Source organism: Oncorhynchus clarkii, chromosome 16 (genome assembly GCF_045791955.1).
Source record: "Oncorhynchus clarkii lewisi isolate Uvic-CL-2024 chromosome 16, UVic_Ocla_1.0, whole genome shotgun sequence".
In the NCBI taxonomy this organism is placed as follows: domain Eukaryota; kingdom Metazoa; phylum Chordata; class Actinopteri; order Salmoniformes; family Salmonidae; genus Oncorhynchus; species Oncorhynchus clarkii.
In genome coordinates this window covers 42,120,529-42,140,128 of record NC_092162.1, presented here as the reverse complement: position 1 = coordinate 42,140,128, position 19,600 = coordinate 42,120,529, and the positions used below count along the sequence as shown (strand labels likewise).

At 44.8% G+C, this 19,600-nt stretch overlaps 1 protein-coding gene across 1 annotated transcript in view; it reads left to right on the top strand.

Annotated features, from left to right (window-relative positions):
• The window catches only part of LOC139368495 (arf-GAP with coiled-coil, ANK repeat and PH domain-containing protein 3-like), a 73,336-nt gene that overhangs the window by 13,749 nt on the left and 39,987 nt on the right, over positions 1 to 19,600 (top strand). The window lies entirely within an intron of this gene.

The following is a 19,600-nucleotide window of genomic DNA, read 5'->3' as shown; positions in this document are numbered from 1 at the left end:
CTGAATCATATGTAACCCAGACCAGGCACCAGGCATCTGTTTCCGATTTGGCCCATCCCACTCACACACTTTCACTCCCCTCTCCTCCTCCTCTCTGTCTTCCTGCTAGGCAGGCGATGGGAGCGGGGGCAGCAGACTTCCCGGTTCTCATCCCTCACAGGGCCCGGGCTGGAGCTGGGGAAGCATCAGGAAATGCGTCAGTCTACTGAAATATTAAAGAGGATTTTGAGTAAAGGCCATCGAGGGATATGGCCCGTGCTGAGGTGGCAGACCGGGACCTCCCAACGCCCAGCCCTGGAGCCTCCTCTCTGGGAACTGATTCACTACTGGATCCTGGCTCTAGAAATCACATGTCTGGGGGTCAGGTTAAATTACGTTAAATCACATACTATGTTATAGTGAGTTCACCAACACAGTATACAATATATATTAATATTTTACTGCAGTGGGCTGAATCAGGATCACACGAGTGAGTCTTGGTACTCTTAAACAAATCTACTTTGAAACAAAAGTATACACCTCACACACATGGTGATGGGCTTAAAAAAAGAAGACACCTGTACCATGTCAGATATAGAATTGCACTTTATATACACTACCGTTCAAAAGTTTGGGGTCACTTAGAAATGTTCTTGTTTTTGAAATAATCATTTTTTTGTCCATTAAAATAACATCAAATTGCTCAGAAATATAGTGTAGACATTGTTAATGTTGTAAATTACAATTGTAGTTGGAAACTGAAGATTTTTAATGGAATATCGACACAGGCGTACAGAGGCCCATTATTAGCAATCATCACTCCTGTGTTCCAATGGCACGTTGTGTTAGCAAACCCAAGTTTATAATTTGAAAAGGCTAACTAATCATTAGAAAACCCTTTTGCAATTATGTTAGCACAGCTGAAAACTGTTGTCCTGGTCAAATAAGCAATACAACTGGCTATCTTTTGACTAGTTGAGTATCTGGAGCATCAGCATTTTGTGGGTTCGATTACATGCTCAAAATGGCTAAAAACACAGAACTTTCTTCTGAATCTCGTCAGTCTATTCTTGTTCTGAGACGTGAAGGTATCATGCCACATGGTGAGACCCAGATGCAGACACAGTTGGCAGATGGTTGGAGTCTTACAATGTTTATTAATCCAAAAGGAGTAGGGAAGAGAATGGTCGTGGACAGGCAAAAGGTCAAAAGCAGATCAGAGTCCAGGAGGTACAGAGTGGCAGACAGGCTCGTGGTCAAGGCAGGCAGAATGGTCAGGCAGGCGGGTACAAAGTCCAGAAACAGGCAAGGGCCAAAACCGAGAGGACTAGCAAAAGGAGAAATGCAACAAGCAGGAGAATGGGAAAACCGCTGGTTGACTTGGAAACATACAAGACGAACTGGCACAGAGAGACAGGAAACACAGGGATAAATACACTGGGGAAAATCAGCGACACCTGGAGAGGGTGGAAACAATCACAAGGACAGGTGAAACAGATCAGGGCATGACAGAAGGCTATTCCATGCGAGAAATTGCCAAAAAACTGAAGATCTTGTACAGCGCTGTGTACTACTCCCTTCACAGAACAGTGCAAACTAGCTCTAACCAGAATAGAAAGAGGAGTGGGAGGCCCCGGTGCACAACTGAGCAAGAAGACAAGTACATCAGAGTGTCTAGTTTGAGAAACAGACACCTCAGAAGTCCTCAACTGGCAGCTTCATTAAATGGTACCCACAAAACACCAGTCTCAACATCAACAGTAAAGAGGCGACTCCAGGATGCTGGCCTTCTAGGCAGAGTTCCTTTGTCCAGTGTTTGTGTTCTTTTGCCCATCTTAATCATTCATTTTTATTGGCCAGTCTGAGGCCAGCATCCCGGAGTTGCCTCTTCACTGTTGACGTTGAGACTGGTGTTTTGCGGGTACTGTTTAATGAAGCTGCCATTTGAGGACTTGTGAGGTCTCTGTTTCTCAAACTAGACACTCTGATGTATTTATCCTCTTGCTCAGTTGTGCACCGGGCCTCCCCCTCCTCTTTCTATTCTGGTTAGAGCCACTTTGCGCTGTTCTGTGAAGGGAGTAGTACACAGCGGTGTATGAGATCTTCAGTTTCTTGGCAATTTCTCGCATGGAATAGCCTTCATTCCTCAGCACAAGAATAGACTGACGAGTTTCAGAAGAAAGTTATTTGTTTCTGTCCATTTTGAACCTGTAATCAAACCCACAAATGCAGATGCTCCAGATACTCAACTAGTCTAAAGAAGGACAGTTTTAGTGCTTCTTTAATCAGGACAACAGTTTTCACCTGTGCTAACATATTTGCAAAAGGGTTTTCTAATGATCAATTAGCCTTTTAAAATGATAAACTCGGATTAGCTAACACAACTTTCCATTGGAACACAGGAGTGATGGTTGCTCTGTACTCCTATGTAGATATTCCATAGAAATAGTAATTTACAACATGAACAATGTCTACACTATATTTCTGATCAATTTCATGAGCTTTTCTTTCAAAAACAAGGACATTTCTACGTGACCCCAAACCTTTGAACGGTAAATATGACAAACTGTTTGACATAGAAACATCGAATTTTGGTTTGGGTCTTTGAAAGAATGTTTATTAATGATGATGAAATTATGAAAAATATGAATAACATTCCACCCATGAGGCCAAAGAGGGTGCTTTTGGTCATTGACTGCAGGAAAGGGATACTGGGTGGGTCTGTTTAACTCCCTGATCATAGAATATCTTTTTCAGTCTAGTGTGATGGATGAGTTGACTATCACACTATAGCCTACAATCAATTTACTTGTTTATTGACCCTTCATTGGATAAGTGTCAGCTTTGTCCTTCAGTGAAGTCATTAGCTGTTGTTTTCTCTGTCTTTGTTGATGCTCTTTATTGGTCAGGGGTCTCATTTAAAAAACGCGCGTACGTACTAAACACATAAAAATATAACTTGACGTGAGAATGTGCTCACCAGTGGAGGCTCCTCAGAGGGGGAAGGGGAAGACCATCCTACTCAAAGAGAGAGAAAGACAATAGTTGAACAGTTTTCAACAAATGCATTTCTTCAAAAAAGGGAGGGGAGAGAGAGCTAGCAAGCTATATTTAGATGTATTTAATTTTTTTTTTTTCTCTGACTTATTTGAGCTAATGCAGCTAGCTAATTCCCTTGCCAAATAAAGCATAAATGACAGATAAAGGTGAAAACATTCTGCTTTTGGTAAATAGACTGGAAGTTTATGTAAAATATTTGACATTATGGGTAGGCTACAGCATTGCTGTACGTGTGACAGAAGCGCGACGTCATTGCCTGCTGAATCTTAGAGCCGATATCAAGGCAGGACATAGAAACACAACCATCTACTGACGAACTAAACACTGAGCTGAAATGTGTCTGTTGCACGCCGTGGCCTAAATAATGCCAATAGTTCCACGTCATACAGCAAATAAAAGGGCGTTGTTGTCCCCATGAAAAAGTGAATGGAGCCGTTTTCCAGGTGGAGTGTCTATGCTCATTCACGCCCGCACAGTTTTATGACAGGTCCGATTTTGTAAAGGGAAACCATGCGTATGTGTTGCATGCTGCCGAGTTTTGTATGTGCGTCGACTTTTCAGAAATGGGCGCACGCAGATATTTAGTGTGAAATTTACACAACTTTTATAAATGAGGCCCCTGGTCTCTAGAGGCTGTGGTTTGTAGTGGAGCCCAGCGAGCCATGACTGACTGAAGCCTGCCTCTCTGTTTGTAAACTGATGCTCCGTTGCTGCTCTGCTCCTTGTTCATTTAGGCTCCACTGGGACTAGCAGGAATGCTAGAGAGAACTGTTCAACGCTATTTTCCAGCATTGTTAACTGAGGAAATAGATCTTCCATTCTCTTTCATTCCATGATTGTGATGCCAAGTGTCAAGGTAATTGGTTGTATTGTAAAGCTCCCCATTTGCCTCAAGTTAGGCTTCCTCTCAATAGACCACTCCGGAACATGTTTCTGAAGAAACCTCGACTGACTAGAAAAATCAACAATGGTGCAAGGCTCCCCTTCTCTCTCGACAAATGAACAACAAACAAACAAAGTCCCGCCTCATAAGCTTTCACACTTTTACGGTGGCAGCCAGCCAGGGTCTTGCCAGGACCAGGCATGTGTGAGTTCACAGTTCACACAGGGGCTTGATCAACAACCTGGTCCTCCGCCCACTGGGGAGGGAGGGAGTCGTGGCACGGAGAGACGCAGGACAGATGGTGACGTCAGGGGGAAAGTGCTGACTCCAGGGTTGGAGGAAACACCTGGGGGAAAGAGGGGACAGATTGACATGGCCCAGACCCACCAGTCACCTCCACTGTTATCTCTGTGTCTGTGTGTGTAAACAGTTCTTCTCACGTGAGGTCTGTGGCGGGCAGCATACAGTGAATGTATGACATGAACTGCATACGACTGTTGTTAGTGTTGGAATTAGTTTCCAAATGCAATGTACTTTGAGCATTTCTTTCCTGTCCTTCAAGAACTGGACCTGTACAAACCTTTGTTTTCGCTAGTACAAATCTGCTCAGTAAGAAATGGCCAACAATAATCAGATATAATATGACTTTTTTGTGAGGACAACTCTCTGAAGCACAGACACTTAGTCTTTTGTTTCTGCGAGCCACATCTCCGACTTCTCAGACAGGAAAGAGCTGAATGCTTCACACGTCTGGTATGTCTTTCTAGTGCGAGCCAAGCTGCATGTTTAGCCCACAAAAATGCTGGGAAGACTCGCAGGCCCAGGCCAGCTCAGACTCAGCCCCGCTAGGCAGCACTGACTGGACATCATGGTGGGTGTCTACGAAGGGATTTTCACTGGGGAAATTCACAGGCAGTAATTTCACTGAAATATCAGGATTTGTCTTAAATGTCAGGAGTTAGGATGTGAGGATCACCTCAGATACTTGGACCAGACAGACCAGTGTTCCTTTCAATTTCTTTCCGCAGTTCACCCAGTCCATTCACTGAGAGAGAGAGAGAGAGAGAGAGAGAGAGAGAGAGAGAGAGAGAGAGAGAGAGAGAGAGAGAGAGAGAGAGAGAGAGAGAGAGAGAGAGAGAGAGAGAGAGAGAGAGAGAGAGAGAGAGAGAGAGAGAGAGAGAGAGAGAGAGAGAGAGGGAGACAGAGAGAGAGAGAGAGAGAGAGAGAGAGAGAGAGAGAGAGAGAGAGAGAGAGAGAGAGAGAGAGAGAGAGAGAGAGAGAGAGAGAGAGAGAGAGAGAGAGAGAGAGAGAGAGAGAGAGAGAGAGAGAGAGAGAGAGAGAGAGAGAGAGGGAGACAGAGAGAGAGACAGAGAGAAAGAGAGAGAGAGAGAGAGAGAGAGAGAGAGAGAGAGAGAGAGAGAGAGAGAGAGAGAGAGAGAGAGAGAGAGAGAGAGAGAGAGAGAGAGAGAGAGAGAGAGAGGCTTGGTGGGCTGCTGCCCAGAATAAGGCTCAGACTCGATGAGGGCTGGTGCCTTGTCTGTCTGTGTACCTCATTGTCTCCCACTCCACAACGGAACATTTTCTAGAGCCCTGTTCCCGCTACCAGAGATGAAGGAGAGTCTGAGGAGCTGAGTGGCAATAGAGATTAGTACTTTTCAATTCATATTACATTCTTGCCTTCCCATTGTTATGGCTGGCAACGCAACATTCTTGGTCCTTAGATCAAATTCCATGTAAATATCACGGTAGCCACTAGCCAGTAAGCACAGACTATTTAACAATCCAAGCAACTTTTCTACTAGAACATATTTCAATATGAATAATGCAACCAAACCATATTACACTCTTGAATAATGCAACAGTCCACAAGCATGTGCAGACAATTAACGCTGCAATATGTCATTTCTTGGGCGACCTGATCAAAATCACATAGAAATGCGAGCTGTCATTCTCATTGAAAGCAAGTCTAAGAAGCGATAGATCTGCTTTATCTGCTCAATTTCTATGATTCCCGTTCTTAAGTTTCTTTTTTGTGTCTTACTTTCGGTTCTGTATACAAGCTTCAAACAGCTGAAAAGACAATATTTTTGGTTATTGAAAAAAATATTTCACAGCGTTTTAGATGGTACAATGAGTCTCTTGCTTGTTTTGTCACATAAACTGACATTAGACGAACTAAAAAAAAAATCAAGACTCTTTCTCAAACAAGAATGCAGTGTGGTGTCTGCCACAGTCAGACTATCCGTCCTGTACGGTAACAGACATATTTGAATGCTATTCGGAAATAGGCTACTTCACAACCACTAGGCCTACATGCTGAGAGAGAGGCTTAATGGTCCGTGTGTGTAATGACACAAAGCGATGTGCTGACAGCCTTTGTTGCCCAGCTCTGCTCCCTGTCTGAAGTGGCATTTCCCCATGGGCTGTGGCCTAATTGCACGACCCCAACAGTGACTGGGGAGGGTGGGTTAGCAGCACTAGCTGCATAATGCATAGCTTTTGACACCCAGCAGCTGCCTCAAATAATGATAGCCAATGATAAGGACCTCTGTTGCCTTGATTACACAGGAAGGATTCAGCATATTGAGATGAGATCTATGGATCTCTAACCAGTTAATATTAGAGGTTTTGAGGTTATGTCAGAGCGATGGAAAGTTATTTATTTTCTTGAATGTAAATTGCAGGGATGTTGCCATCTGCTGTCTTTCTTTGTTTTTCCTGCTCTCACACGCACGCACGCACGCACACACACACACACACACACACACACACAGATGCACACACACACACATTCAGTGAAACTGGCCCTGGCTAATGAGGACAGCATACTACACTAATTGGTCATCTGGTTGGTAATATGGAGCCATTGAGCAATCTTGCCATTCGCCGAGATGTATGGGAAGATATTGTTCTGTGTCCACGTTGAGATGAGAATATGACATATTTTCATTGTTCAGTTACAAGCTGTTGCCTGATGATTCATACTGTAATATGTCTGTAATAAAGTGGCATTTTGGCACACAATGTCCATTAATTCCTCACACTATATTGTTATATCATGTTAGATTGTGTGAGGGGCAACAGGATGGACACATTCTCCCATAGTCAGCACCATCACCATGCTCTGGGATTTCCAACATGACTTCATCACTGTTATGACATAATACCAAGGTCATGTGGCTAGTGCTGTGAACTCTTGGTGTATGCTGGCAATGTTCCCAATCATTGTTTCTCGGTCAGTTCTGTGCTGTGTTCCACTCCAACATCCCAATTAAACATACTGTTGACAGGATGTTCGGGAGAGTGAGTGGGCAACACATAGCTAGCCTGGTCCCAGATCTGTTTGTGCTGTTTTGTCAACTCTTAAGGTCATATTTCACACCAAACATTGTGACAATGCAGGACCATAGAAGTTGGCAAGACAACACAAACAGATCTGGGACCAGGCTAAGCCTAACACATAGGATAGCAATTGGAGTAGCAACCAGATTCAGGCAGTCTTTCGAATCAATAAATATGCATGACATATTACCCCCCGAGCATTATAGTAAGTGGGTCCATTATGTATGCTTGAGTGTATGTCATCAGTTATTGTCAGATAATCCCATAAATCTCCAGTGGCCTGGTTTCCTGGTGTCCAGTGAAGAGGGCAGGGGACGGACTGTGCTGACCAGACCTGGACTGGACAGGTGGTTGGCTAGAGCACGTCAGAGAAATTAGAGTAGTTGTGATTTACAACCATTAGCTTAATCCATGCCGATCTGATCCGTCAATTACTCTATAGGAAGCAGACCACAGTGTGTGTCCCTGTGCCACTTCATATGTGTTGCTGTATGTGCAACACGCTATCACAGTTTAGACACAAATGACTTATTTGGAATTCGTGACAGGCACACAAAAAAAGTCAACCTTTTCGTGTGGATTACAAAATTTTCATCACAACGCATTTTGTGTGTATTACATGAATTCCAGTTTGTTGTGGCTAACATTAGCTAGGCTAGCTAGGTGGCAAATGTTAGCTAGGCTAGGGGTTAAAGTTAGGTAACAAAAGTAGTAAGTAGTTGTGAATTTGCTAAAGTTGTCCATGATGAGATTTGAACACGCAACCTTTGGGTTGCTAGACATTTGTATTATACACCCACCTAACCTCCCAGACCAAACTCCCTCATATCGTTTCTGTCTTAAGTAACATATTTTATCTGTGATTGAAATTCATTGTATACCAAAGTGTGTACTGTACAATTTTTTTTCTGTGTGCCTGTCACAAATTTCCAATAAACAATATATTTCACAATAATCTGTGATACTGGGTTGATGGACAAGCTCCAATGGTAGCCAGAGGTGTCAAACTCTCAAGAAATAGCATAAAAGTTGTAGAAACAATGAAAACTCTTACAATAATTACATATTGTCCTGCTGCTAATGCTGCTTAGTGACCAAAACATGGAGCCACAGGCTCCATCAATGATGTTGATGACGCTTGTCTGAAAGCAGGAAACTGGAACACACCTGCCTTGACCAATCACTTCTTTCTCAGGAAGGAAGGATCCCACAGGTCAGTGCTCTGGCGGCCTGCTAGTGCTACTAGCCCCCACCCCATAGAATAGGATTGAATTACTAGAATGGACATTCCCATTCAAGTTAACATTTTGTGATGCATTGACCCGGAAACTCATTGAATGTAATTGCCATGGTCTGAGGGGCTTCTCTAGTTCTAGTCATTCCATTTCTATGCCCCAGCCCACCCCAGCCTCAACATCTCCCCTGGCCTTCTCCTGCCCTCCTGAGGCCTTAGCCAGAGGCTTATCACGGACGCCTACCAGCCACACGGCCACAAATCCCAGCAGATTCCCAGATAAACCCTGGTGCTCTGGTGCTGTCCTCTCCGACAGGCACTCCCCAGTGTTTATTCCCCCTCAGCGAGACTGACAGCCCTGTGTTAGCAGTCAAATCCCTCAGGGACAAGAGAAGAATGGCTGCCTATCAGATTATCCAAACAGTTCAGGCGGTCAGAAAAGGTGCTTGTAAAAGTAACAAGAGAACAACAACTGAATGAAAGAAATGTGGACTTTCACAATAAGTTAGACATGGAAAGGTTGGGGATTTTGTTGGTCTGAATGGATCTTTGGTTATTTTCTCTGAAATGCCGTAGAGTGTGTATCTGCCAAGTAGCAGTAATATACAGACATCTGCCTGAAAGCTGTCCCCAAGTTACAGCTTTGAAATATTAGCGGAAAAGGCTGACGCAGGAAATAACATTTTTCAAGATACAGCTCGGATAAGAGAATGAAACATGGTCTTTTCATAAGACCTTTTTCAATGAAAAAAAATAATGTTGCTTAGGCCTGTGACATTTTGGTTGAGATTTTAAACCACATTTCAGTCTAATAATAGTGTTTCACATATTATTGTAGCACTGCATCAATCATTAATTGTTAAAGTGTGGTACTGCAACTGCATAGGTCATTTGCACTATGAATCTGTCTGTCAGACATGGTCTCTGTCTTGAACAGCTGCTAAAATTAGATGATCCAAATGTTTTGCCTATTTGTATGGCTTTACAGTGCCCTCGGCTAGGTTAGAGTTGGCCATGATGCTACTTTCATTATTCAGGCATCACAAAATCTCCAAAAGCGTAACGGGCGACTTCACATTGTTTGAAAAAGCAATGAAGTAACCCTTGTATATAGCTTGAGCTCTATCTTTTGATCTCAGTCAAAATGGTACAGCTCTTTCTTCTGACTCTTCCTATTTCTTTGACGTAATAAGATTTAGTTTTAGATATTATTGACAGTTTAGTGCTGTCATTTGTTGTACTACAAATAAATCTTCATAAAAATATGTTCCCTCTCTGAACAGAGGCTTGTCTCTGCAGTCTTGGTGGTCATGTACTAGACCAGGAAGTCAAGACAGACATATTCTGAAAAGAGCGGGAAAGTAGCTTCTCTACCGTAGCTTCCCTCAACTTTTGCCGCCAGTCATAACAACAGTGCTTTGTCTCTCGGACTCGCTCAGTGGATCTGTGGAGACATACAGGGTGGCTTTGTGTCCTTTGGCAGCTATTTAGCCCAGCCTCACTCACCCAGCCAGGCCATCTCTTTGGTTGGTTTTTGTGAGGTCTGAGCCTTCTGTGTGATGGGGCTATCCCAGTCGCCCAGGCCAGTCCATTTGCATGGCGGTTCATGAGTTTGTGTGGTCTGAGCCTTCTGGCAGGCCAGGTATCAGCTGCTCTATCCCCAGGGGTCAGGACACCCTTTCAGGTTCACATCCGGGTCACAGCAACAGTTACACTGTGACTAATTAGGCCATTAAGTGCCAGAGATGTGTTAGCTGTAGTTCCTCCAGATTATAGGAGGTAATTGATTGGTGTGTGATTAAAATGTAGCGTTATTGATTCATGCTAAATGATACCTTGCTTTGTGCATTGATGGACTGCGTGGGAAGGACAAGGAGGAGCCTGGGAAGTTAGGGAGGCATTACCTGTCTGTGTTCCTTGAAGTACAACCCCTTTGCCAAGCAGTAAGACAGTTCATTAAGTATTCTCTTGTTGGCTCTGGGTGCCGAGATGATTGATTTAGAGACTTTTCGGGCATTGAAGTCATGAAGAATTTAGTCTGGATGTGAACAGCATAGCCCTCCTCCACACACCTGCTGATTCTAAGCTGAACAAAGCTTGTGATTTATTATTCATGTAGGGCTTGGGTAAGGACTAAATGTCACTGTTGCATTTTCATAGATGTCCAAATTGATCTCAGTTGAGAGAGTCTTCTTACAGACGTATTTATGGATCTATAAATGCTCACTGTCTACTGACTAGCCATGTGCAAATGAACTGCTGGAGTTGAGTGTTGTTTTCTGACTTTCTTGGACTCTTTTGTAGAGTTTGAACAATAACCAGACAGCTTTGGCAGCAGTATGGCAGTATGGCCAGGAACAGAACAGAGTTCTCACGGGCCAGAGGGGGCTTATTTGGTTTGAATGTCTTTGTGGAAGAATGTGTCTCTGTTCTCTGTTCTCTCCATCTTGAGAAGACGGGATGCATGTGGTCAGATTAAATGAGAACGTTCTCCCGAGCTCAGCTCAGCTCTGGAGCTGCCTGTGAAACATTGGTTGATGTTGGACGCTACCAGCGCTGACGTCTCTCTTTCTCCCAGGGAGGAACAGAAAGTGTTTGCGCACCACGTGTCGTTCAAGGCTCAGCAAGATACTTGTAGTTCCATGTGTTACTGTGTAACGGTTCTCTGACTAACGGCGTCCGGAGCACCTTGTTTTGGTTTAAAAAAAGGGAGGCGGTACCAACAGATTCACAGCTTCTTATCCAATAGGACCTTGCTAAATTGTTACAGGACAGTGCTAGCCAATACCCCATGTCCTCTCTGACACCCAATGAATGCACTATGAAGTTCAAAAGAAAACCACAAACTTTAAAGATATTTGACTTTCTTAGATGATTGCTATTGCCAGTGTAAACACGAACTCATCATTTAGCTTCGAATGCAGCACTTTTTCCTGAGTGTGCTTAACCAGTCCAAGGGTGGAGGGTGGAGCCTTTTGAGTCATTGCCATGGTTTGAGTTATGGGGCTTATAGGGAAGCGTCATAGATGAGATGATGGGTATGGGAGGTGTCCTAATGCCGGGCTAATCCAGGATGCATGTGTATGGGCTGTTGTCCAGGGGAATGGTAGTCAGCAGAGGGGCAGCAGTGAGGCAGCAGTGAAGCAGCAATGAGGCAGCAATGAGAAGGGCGGAGGCGCAGAAAGCAGACGGTCAGAAGTTCATCCTCAGCAAGAAGGCGGTTGATTGGTTGTCTAGGTCAGACACAGGCCAGCCCATTGGAGGGGACGCCATGATATCTTCAGTAAAACCCTGTTGATTTTGGAGAGGTCAGTGTGCAGTCAGGCGAGGGAAACATTACCGGGAACCAAAAAAACGAGCCCCCGTCCTCTACACTCCTCATCCTCTTTCCTCCAGCCTGCCATCCCAATCCCAGACGACATTCTGGATTAGCAAGGCTGGGGAAAGGACTTGTCCTTAGCACACCACACCACTTCTAATTCCAGATCCAGAGAAGAGATGAGATATCACTGTTTAGAGCTTCTCTGTCAGGCCAAAGTGAGCTCAGCTGGTCTTTGCATGCGAATAAGCCTCACATCCCAGTGCGTGTCTACGGGGAATCCGTGTGGGGGAAAATACAGCACATACGGGGTGTTGTTTTCACGTCTATTCACACGCACCACTCAGGTTTGGTGGACAGTAGACTGACTGCTTGCTGTCGCCAATCTGTCAGTCTCAATAGGTGTGCCAACTTCCAAATCCTGCACAGGCATTTGTGCTAGCTAGGCACCGTGGCCAAAGATTGCCGGCTGGGCATAGCATGGCAACTTTTGTGGCACGTCTGGCCTAGTGTCCTCCCTCCCCTCTGCAGTGGAAGACAGGCAGACCAGACGTGGTTGATAGAGAATGCCTGTGCGGCTTGTCTCCCAGCCAGGAAGTTAACTGGCCTATTAGATGATGGCGCTGCCCAGATGAATCCAACGACTCAGTGCCAATTTTAGAATGTGGGACGGAATGTACTGTTTATGTCGACTCAAAATGAGCATAATTTCTCACTCTTATGCAATCTGCTCTCATATGATGCAGTCTGACAAAGAGATCCAAATGTTGTTTATTGCAGTGTTGTAGTGTGTTTTTTTTTAAATGCATAGTTCATTCCCTTGACCGACAGTAACCTTTTCTCTCTGTGTCTCACAGCTAAGGAGAGAGGGACAAATGGGGCATGTGTTCCGGAATGGGTGAAACCATTACAGATTCCCAAGCAGGCCCGCATTCAGGGTGTGTGTATGTATGCGCGTGCGTGTGTGCGTGGGAATGAATAGGGTCAGGTAGCAGAGAAGGCTGTCATGGTCACTTTAGTCAGAGCTGCTCTCCTCTCAATGAGAGCCCTGGGGAGGCTGGCTGAATGTTGTCATGTAGACAGCATGGCAGGAAGTAAAGGAAGAACCTAGATTATTTTGTCATATTTAGTCACAGGCCTATTGCTCTTTCCTCAGCCAATGGCATTGCGTTCTTTTCTTCTCTTGATATAGTCATTGGATTTCAAGCAGTCATTTTCTGTTCACCTTTCCCGCGTTTGCCAGACGAGGTTTTGCTAAGCAGTGGAACAACTTGATGTCCAACTCAGCAGTGTATCTTGCGTCCAACCGTAGAGTGGTGTAATGTAGGACCCTGGTGGTCCTCGGGTTCTCTCCCTTCAAAACACTCAATGGGTGGGCTGAGGGGGAACTGTGAGGGACGTGTGTGTGTGTGTGTGTGTGTGTGCGTGTGCGAATGTCTCGACTCTACGATGATTGCCCTGGAAACAGAGTTCAGTACGTTGTTGCCACTCAGCTGTTGGCCACTTGGGGAAAACATGGGGGGGATACGAGGTGAGGAGAAACTGTTCTAGATGCATGTGGAGGGGATTCTACATTGTGCTGTGTCCTGTATGTAGACGTACAGCAGTGTGACATGGTGGACACACACACACACGGTTGACACCTTAGACACCAAGAGCCATTGTAACCATGTGACGAAAACGCGGTAGAGTCCACGCCTGGAAAGACAGTAGCACGCTCTGTCTCCCGGTACGGTGTAATCAAAGCATAGAGTCATTCTCGCTTTGCAGATGTGTCTGGTCTACGGGGCCGTTAGTGCAGAAGTGTGTGGTCTACGGGGCCGTTAGTGCAGATGTGTCTGGTCTACGGGGCCGTTAGTGCAGATGTGTCTGGTCTACGGGGCTGTTAGTGCAGAAGTGTGTGGTCTACGGGGCCGTTAGTGCAGAAGTGTGTGGTCTACGGGGCCGTTAGTTCAGAAGTGTGTGGTCTACGGGGCCGTTAGTGCAGATGTGTCTGGTCTATGGGGCCGTTAGTGCAGATGTGTCTGGTCTACGGGGCCGTTAGTGCAGATGTGTCTGGTCTACGGGGCCGTTAGTGCAGAAGTGTCTGGTCTACGGGGCCATTAGTGCAGATCTGTCTGGTCTACGTGGCCGTAAGTGCAGAAGTGTGTGGTTTACGGGGCCGTTAGTGCAGATGTGTCTGGTCTACGGGGCCGTTAGTGCAGAAGTGTCTGGTCTACGGGGCCGTTAGTGCAGAAGTGTGTGGTCTACGGGGCCGTTAGTGCAGAAGTGTGCGCTCAGAGCCGTCCGAGGGTAACGCAGCAGCACTATGATGTCGTCTCGTGAGCACTGACGTGAGTAATGTTCTACAGTGGGGTTTTTGAGTGCAGCACTCTCAGAAAAGAAAGCAGTTGCAGCCAGAGGTAGAAATAGAAGCCCTCAAGAGGAAAGAACACGAGTTAAATGAGAGCTCGGCAACTTGAGGGTTTGTAAGATTGAAATAATGTGCTGAAGATACTGTAGCTACTGCACGTGTTTGGGGTAGTAAGGTATTTTTGTTGGCATTCGAGGCAACTATTTTGTTCAGCTCTGAAAATAGGTTAGGATGGATTTGTTTAAGAATGGCATAGTTGACATAGTTGGGGGCATCTGTCTGACCCTACATCACACAGTGGCTGAGGTCTGGGCAGGGCATGGGGTGGTGAGGTATAAGGAGACAAGCAGCTAGCTAAGAATAACGCTGGATACAATTTAAGGTCAAAGGAAAGGGAGTACAGGCAATACGCTCAGGGACAGAGACACACCCCCCCCCCCACCACCCACCCATCAACCACCCATTCAGCCATTTACAAGGGTCTCAATCAGAGCTCTTAATGCAATCAATATTCCGACAAAATGCTGCCGACCCCCAGAGAGGAAGTGCCTTCGACACAATAGGGCCCTCAGACAGACCAGGGACCCGCCCTCCTCCCAAATAGCCCACTCTCCTCCCCACTAACTGACTCGAAACACACTCTCTGTCCCCTGTCGTATCAGATTATGTTAACCCTGTCAGATAATGTTCCCCTAATGTCCCCTTTTTGTCTACATGATGATTTTTAGAGCTATCAAAGGTGAAATATTGATGATGGCTTATTGGCTCCATTTCTAGAGAAATAAAATCAACTGGGCAATGGGCAGCATACAAGTATACTCACGGTTGATCAAACAGTCCAGTTAATCACAAAGGATCACTTGAAGCCACTACTCTGTTCAGTTTCACAGCTGTTCTCGCTCTCATTTGCATGCTGGGCTGTCTGAGGGTGTTCATTGGTTGATTGGGTCCCCCCATTGGGTTTGGCTTCCAGTAGGTTGGTGCGTCTCAGCTGGCGTTTGGTTTGGTTGTGGCTCAGGTGTTCAGTCAATGTTCAGGGGTCAGTACCTCAATTCTCGGTCCTGTCTCTGGCTCGTTCCTCTCCTCGGCAGACCCTCTGCTCATTACACACACACACAGGGCAGGGCAGGCCACCAGCCACCAGTCAGCTCTGCACCAGGCAAGGCTGGGTGGTTCTGGCTCTCCCAACCCTCAACTCTCAGGGGCCTCTGGCTCAGCGGTCTGTCCTCTCTTCTCCCCCATCAAGTCCATAGCAGTCTGGCCCTGCCTGCTTACTAATGACCATGACAGAGCTGCAGACTGCATTTGGAAGCTTGGCTGTGTATGGGTGTTCTTATGCATATAGGCTTAATGCAAATGTTCAGCACCACAATACAACTCCGGCCAAGAACCTCAACTCTCTCCAGGGTAGCTGCTGTGTGAATCCAGTTGGAATGAGAAGTGGCCCATGAAAGAAGTAAGGGAAAACAAAAGGCGTTTTGTGTTTGGAGTCGTTAGTTTGGCGGAGTAAACATCACCTCAGCCCTTCCCTTCCTTTACCCTGGGGGAAGCTCAGTCAGCATGTCAATGGGCCAACAGCAGCCAGAGAAGCGCTTATTCAGCACAATAGTGCTGTTTATTATTTTTCAACTACACACACACACACACACACACACACACACACACACACACACACACATGCACGCTGCTCCAGATCTGCAATGTTCCATGTCAGAAAAAAAACACTCCCAGATTCTGCCTGCTAGGCCAAGCTAGTACCTCCAGCACTACAGCATTAAGCTGCCCAAACCAGTTAGTGGCTGCTACTGCACTCTCTCGTGTGAGTTTGTTCATGTTTCATCAGACATCAGGACACGCCATTAAAGTGTCCAGTCAAATAGGTCAATGAGGTGGACATAGCACTTCTTTGTGGCACGGAGTAAAGGAACTGAATACATGTTTATTGATATTGAGTGGCAGTAAAGGTCTGTTGATGACTTATTAACAGCAGTGGTCCATTGATTGGGCTACACAGGCTGGGGTCAAGGCTGTTGTGTCATATAACCTCTCCACTACCTGCGGTGTGACTGTGTGTAGAGTAGGGGTCGACTGACGGACTTCCACAATGGGATCCACCGTAGCCCACTTCGGGGGGGGGGGCGGGGTTGGTTACCACGGCAACAGGCATAGGGGGCGCCGTGTGCATCCATTATGGAAGTCATGTGTAGTGAGACGGGGCGATGGGGGGCGAGGGCATGGGGGAGCAGCTGTCCCCCAAGCCAGCCCCCGATCAAACGGGAGAAACATCTGGAAGGCTAACCGCTGCAGGGGGTCCAATCCATGTTAGCTCCACTAGGCTACTGTCGAGGAGAGACGTGTTGCCTGCAGGGGATCATGCTCTAATACTGTACAATTGACAGGAGAGGCTAGCCCCCGCCCTCTATACAGGAGTTTTTCAACTAAAGCCCTTTCCTATCTAGCTTGTCTATGCTTCACGGTTGTCCTTTATTGCCAATACCAATTGTTCATCAATAGCAACACTATTGATTAGATACTGTAGGAACTCGGAAGAGTGTTTACCGTTCTTCTGTGCTCACAGTCACAAGAAGAACAAATCCTTTTGGAAGTAAACGTTGCAGAGAGAATAAACTGCTGTTATAAATGGGTCACCATTTCAGCATCACGCATTGCCGACACATGGGAGAGTAAAAGAAACACGACATTTCAAGAACACTCACTGTCATGCTGCCTCTCAGAGGCACGAGCAAAAAACATAGCTGTACAAAAGCAGAGCTTATCATATTATATTAACAGGGCTGTTTAAAACTGACATAGGATTATTGGTGGGTGCGGTCAGTAAGCCTAAATATCTCAAATGGGAATCAGGTAAGGTCATAAAAAGGTGAATCAGTTTAGGTTATAAAAAGGGGAATCAGTTTAGGTTATAACAGGGGAATCAGTTTAGGTCATAAAAAGGGGAATCAGTTTAGGTTATAAAAGGGGAATCAGTTTAGGTTATAAAAAGGGGAATCAGTTGAGGTTATAAAAAGGGGAATCCGTTTAGGTTATAAAAAGGGAATCAGTTTAGGTTATAAAAAGGGAATCAGTTGAGGTTATAAAAAGGGGAATCGGTTGAGGTTATAAAAAGGGGAATCAGTTTAGGTTATAAAAAGGGGAATCAGTTTAGGTTATAAAAGGGGAATCAGTTTAGGTTATAAAAAGGGGAATCAGTTGAGGTTATAAAAAGGGGAATCCGTTTAGGTTATAAAAAGGGAATCAGTTTAGGTTATAACAGGGGAATCAGTTTAGGTTATAAAAAGGGGAATCAGTTTAGGTTATAAAAAGGGGAATGCGTTTAGGTTATAAAAAGGGAATCAGTTTAGGTTATAACAGGGGAATCAGTTTAGGTCATAAAAAGGGGAATCAGTTTAGGTTATAAAAAGGGGAATGCGTTTAGGTTATAAAAAGGGAATCAGTTTAGGTTATAACAGGGGAATCAGTTTAGGTCATAAAAAGGGGAATCGGTTTAGGTTATAAAAAGGGGAATCGGTTGAGGTTATAAAAAGGGGAATCAGTTGAGGTTATAAAAAGGGGAATCCGTTTAGGTTATAAAAAGGGGAATCGGTTTAGGTCATAAAAAGGGAATCAGTTTAGGTTATAACAGGGGAATCAGTTTAGGTTATAAAAAGGGGAATGCGTTTAGGTTATAAAAAGGGAATCAGTTTAGGTTATAACAGGGGAATCAGTTTAGGTCATAAAAAGGGGAATCAGTTTAGGTTATAAAAAGGGGAATCGGTTGAGGTTATAAAAAGGGGAATCAGTTGAGGTTATAAAAAGGGGAATCCGTTTAGGTTATAAAAAGGGGAATCTGTTTTGGTTATAAAAAGGGGAATCAGTTTAGGTTATATAAAGGGGAATACGTTTTGGTTATAAAAAGGGGAATCAGTTTGGGTTATAAAAGGGGAATCAGTTTAGGTTATAAAAGGGGAATCAGTTTAGTTCATAAAAAGGGGAATCAGTTTAGGTTATAAAAAGGGGAATCAGTTTAGGTTATAAAAAGGGGAATCGGTTGAGGTTATAAAAAGGGGAATCCGTTTAGGTTATAAAAAGGGGAATCGGTTGAGGTTATAAAAAGGGGAATCAGTTTAGGTTATAAAAAGGGGAATCAGTTTAGGTTATAAAACATAGAGCCATGTTTGGTATTGATTAGGCAGGAGTATGGTTGGAATCCAAATCTAAGTCTGACCTTCTGATATTCCCTGTTCATAGTATTCAGGCATGCTCCAGTTGACTGACAGTAGTAAGAGTAAATGCTGTGGCAGAGCGGAAGACGAGCACGTGGCGTCCTTCCTCCCCTGAGCCTTGATCCCTGCATACTGCGGCCTGAGCCAGCCAACCGGCCTAATCTACAGTACCCATGGCCAGGGGGATGGAGAGAGCAAAGGGAAGGAGAGGGAAAGGAAGTGAGTAGGAGAGGGTGAGAGAAAAGAAGGGAAGATGAGAGAGGGAGGGAGGATTGCGAGAAGGGTGGAGAGAAAAGGAGAGAGGAGAGGGAGAGCGAAAGAGAGAGAGAGAGAGCACTGTTGTGCGCTGCGGCCTCTATCTCCTCTTGTTCCAAATTAAAACGTTAGAGATTTGCTGCTGCTTTCTGCTAATATGGAGCTGTACAGTCACCCTCCAAAAGTATTGGCACCCTTGATAAATAAATGAGCAAAAAAGACTGTATAAAATAAATACTGAGCGATATTGTATGCTCAATAATATGGGAAAATTATATACTTTTAAACTAATACAATTGCTCAGAGGAGGAGATTTTGTTCAACAAGTAATAAAAAAATCTAAAACAAGATAGTTGTCAAAAGCATTGGCACCCCTAAAGATTCTTATAAATGAAATCAAACAAAATGTAGTCTGCATAAGCATTCTACTTTTTAGAGTGAACCTCATCTTTCGCATACTTTTTAGCTAGTACTGTAGTTCTGAATCTAGCGCTCACGAGCCAAAAGTGGTCACCCGAAAATGGCTTACTACGTCACTTATGTGTAGATACGGTATCTGTACCACATCATTTCTCTCTCTCTCTCTCTCTCTCTCTCTCTCTCTCTCTCTCTCTCTCTCTCTCTCTCTCTCTCTCTCTCTCTGCTGTGTGTGCATCTATTAGCTGTCACTCAAATTGCTAGGAGCTAAAGTTTATTGGCTGGAACTTGAATTGCTAGGGGGCTGGCCCACGTAGGGACTGTGTCCAGGCACTCCGATTCACATCCACATTTGTATTATTATTTTTGTATTATTATTTTTTTACTGTCTTTTTTTGCTCATCTTTATCAAGGGTGCCAAATCCTTTTTGGAGGTGACTGTATGAGCTAAGAGGCAAAAAGAATGGATGATGTGTTTGCTAATTTACACTGACTGACTCAAGTCAAGTGTGACCTTCCCAGTCCCACAGGGTCG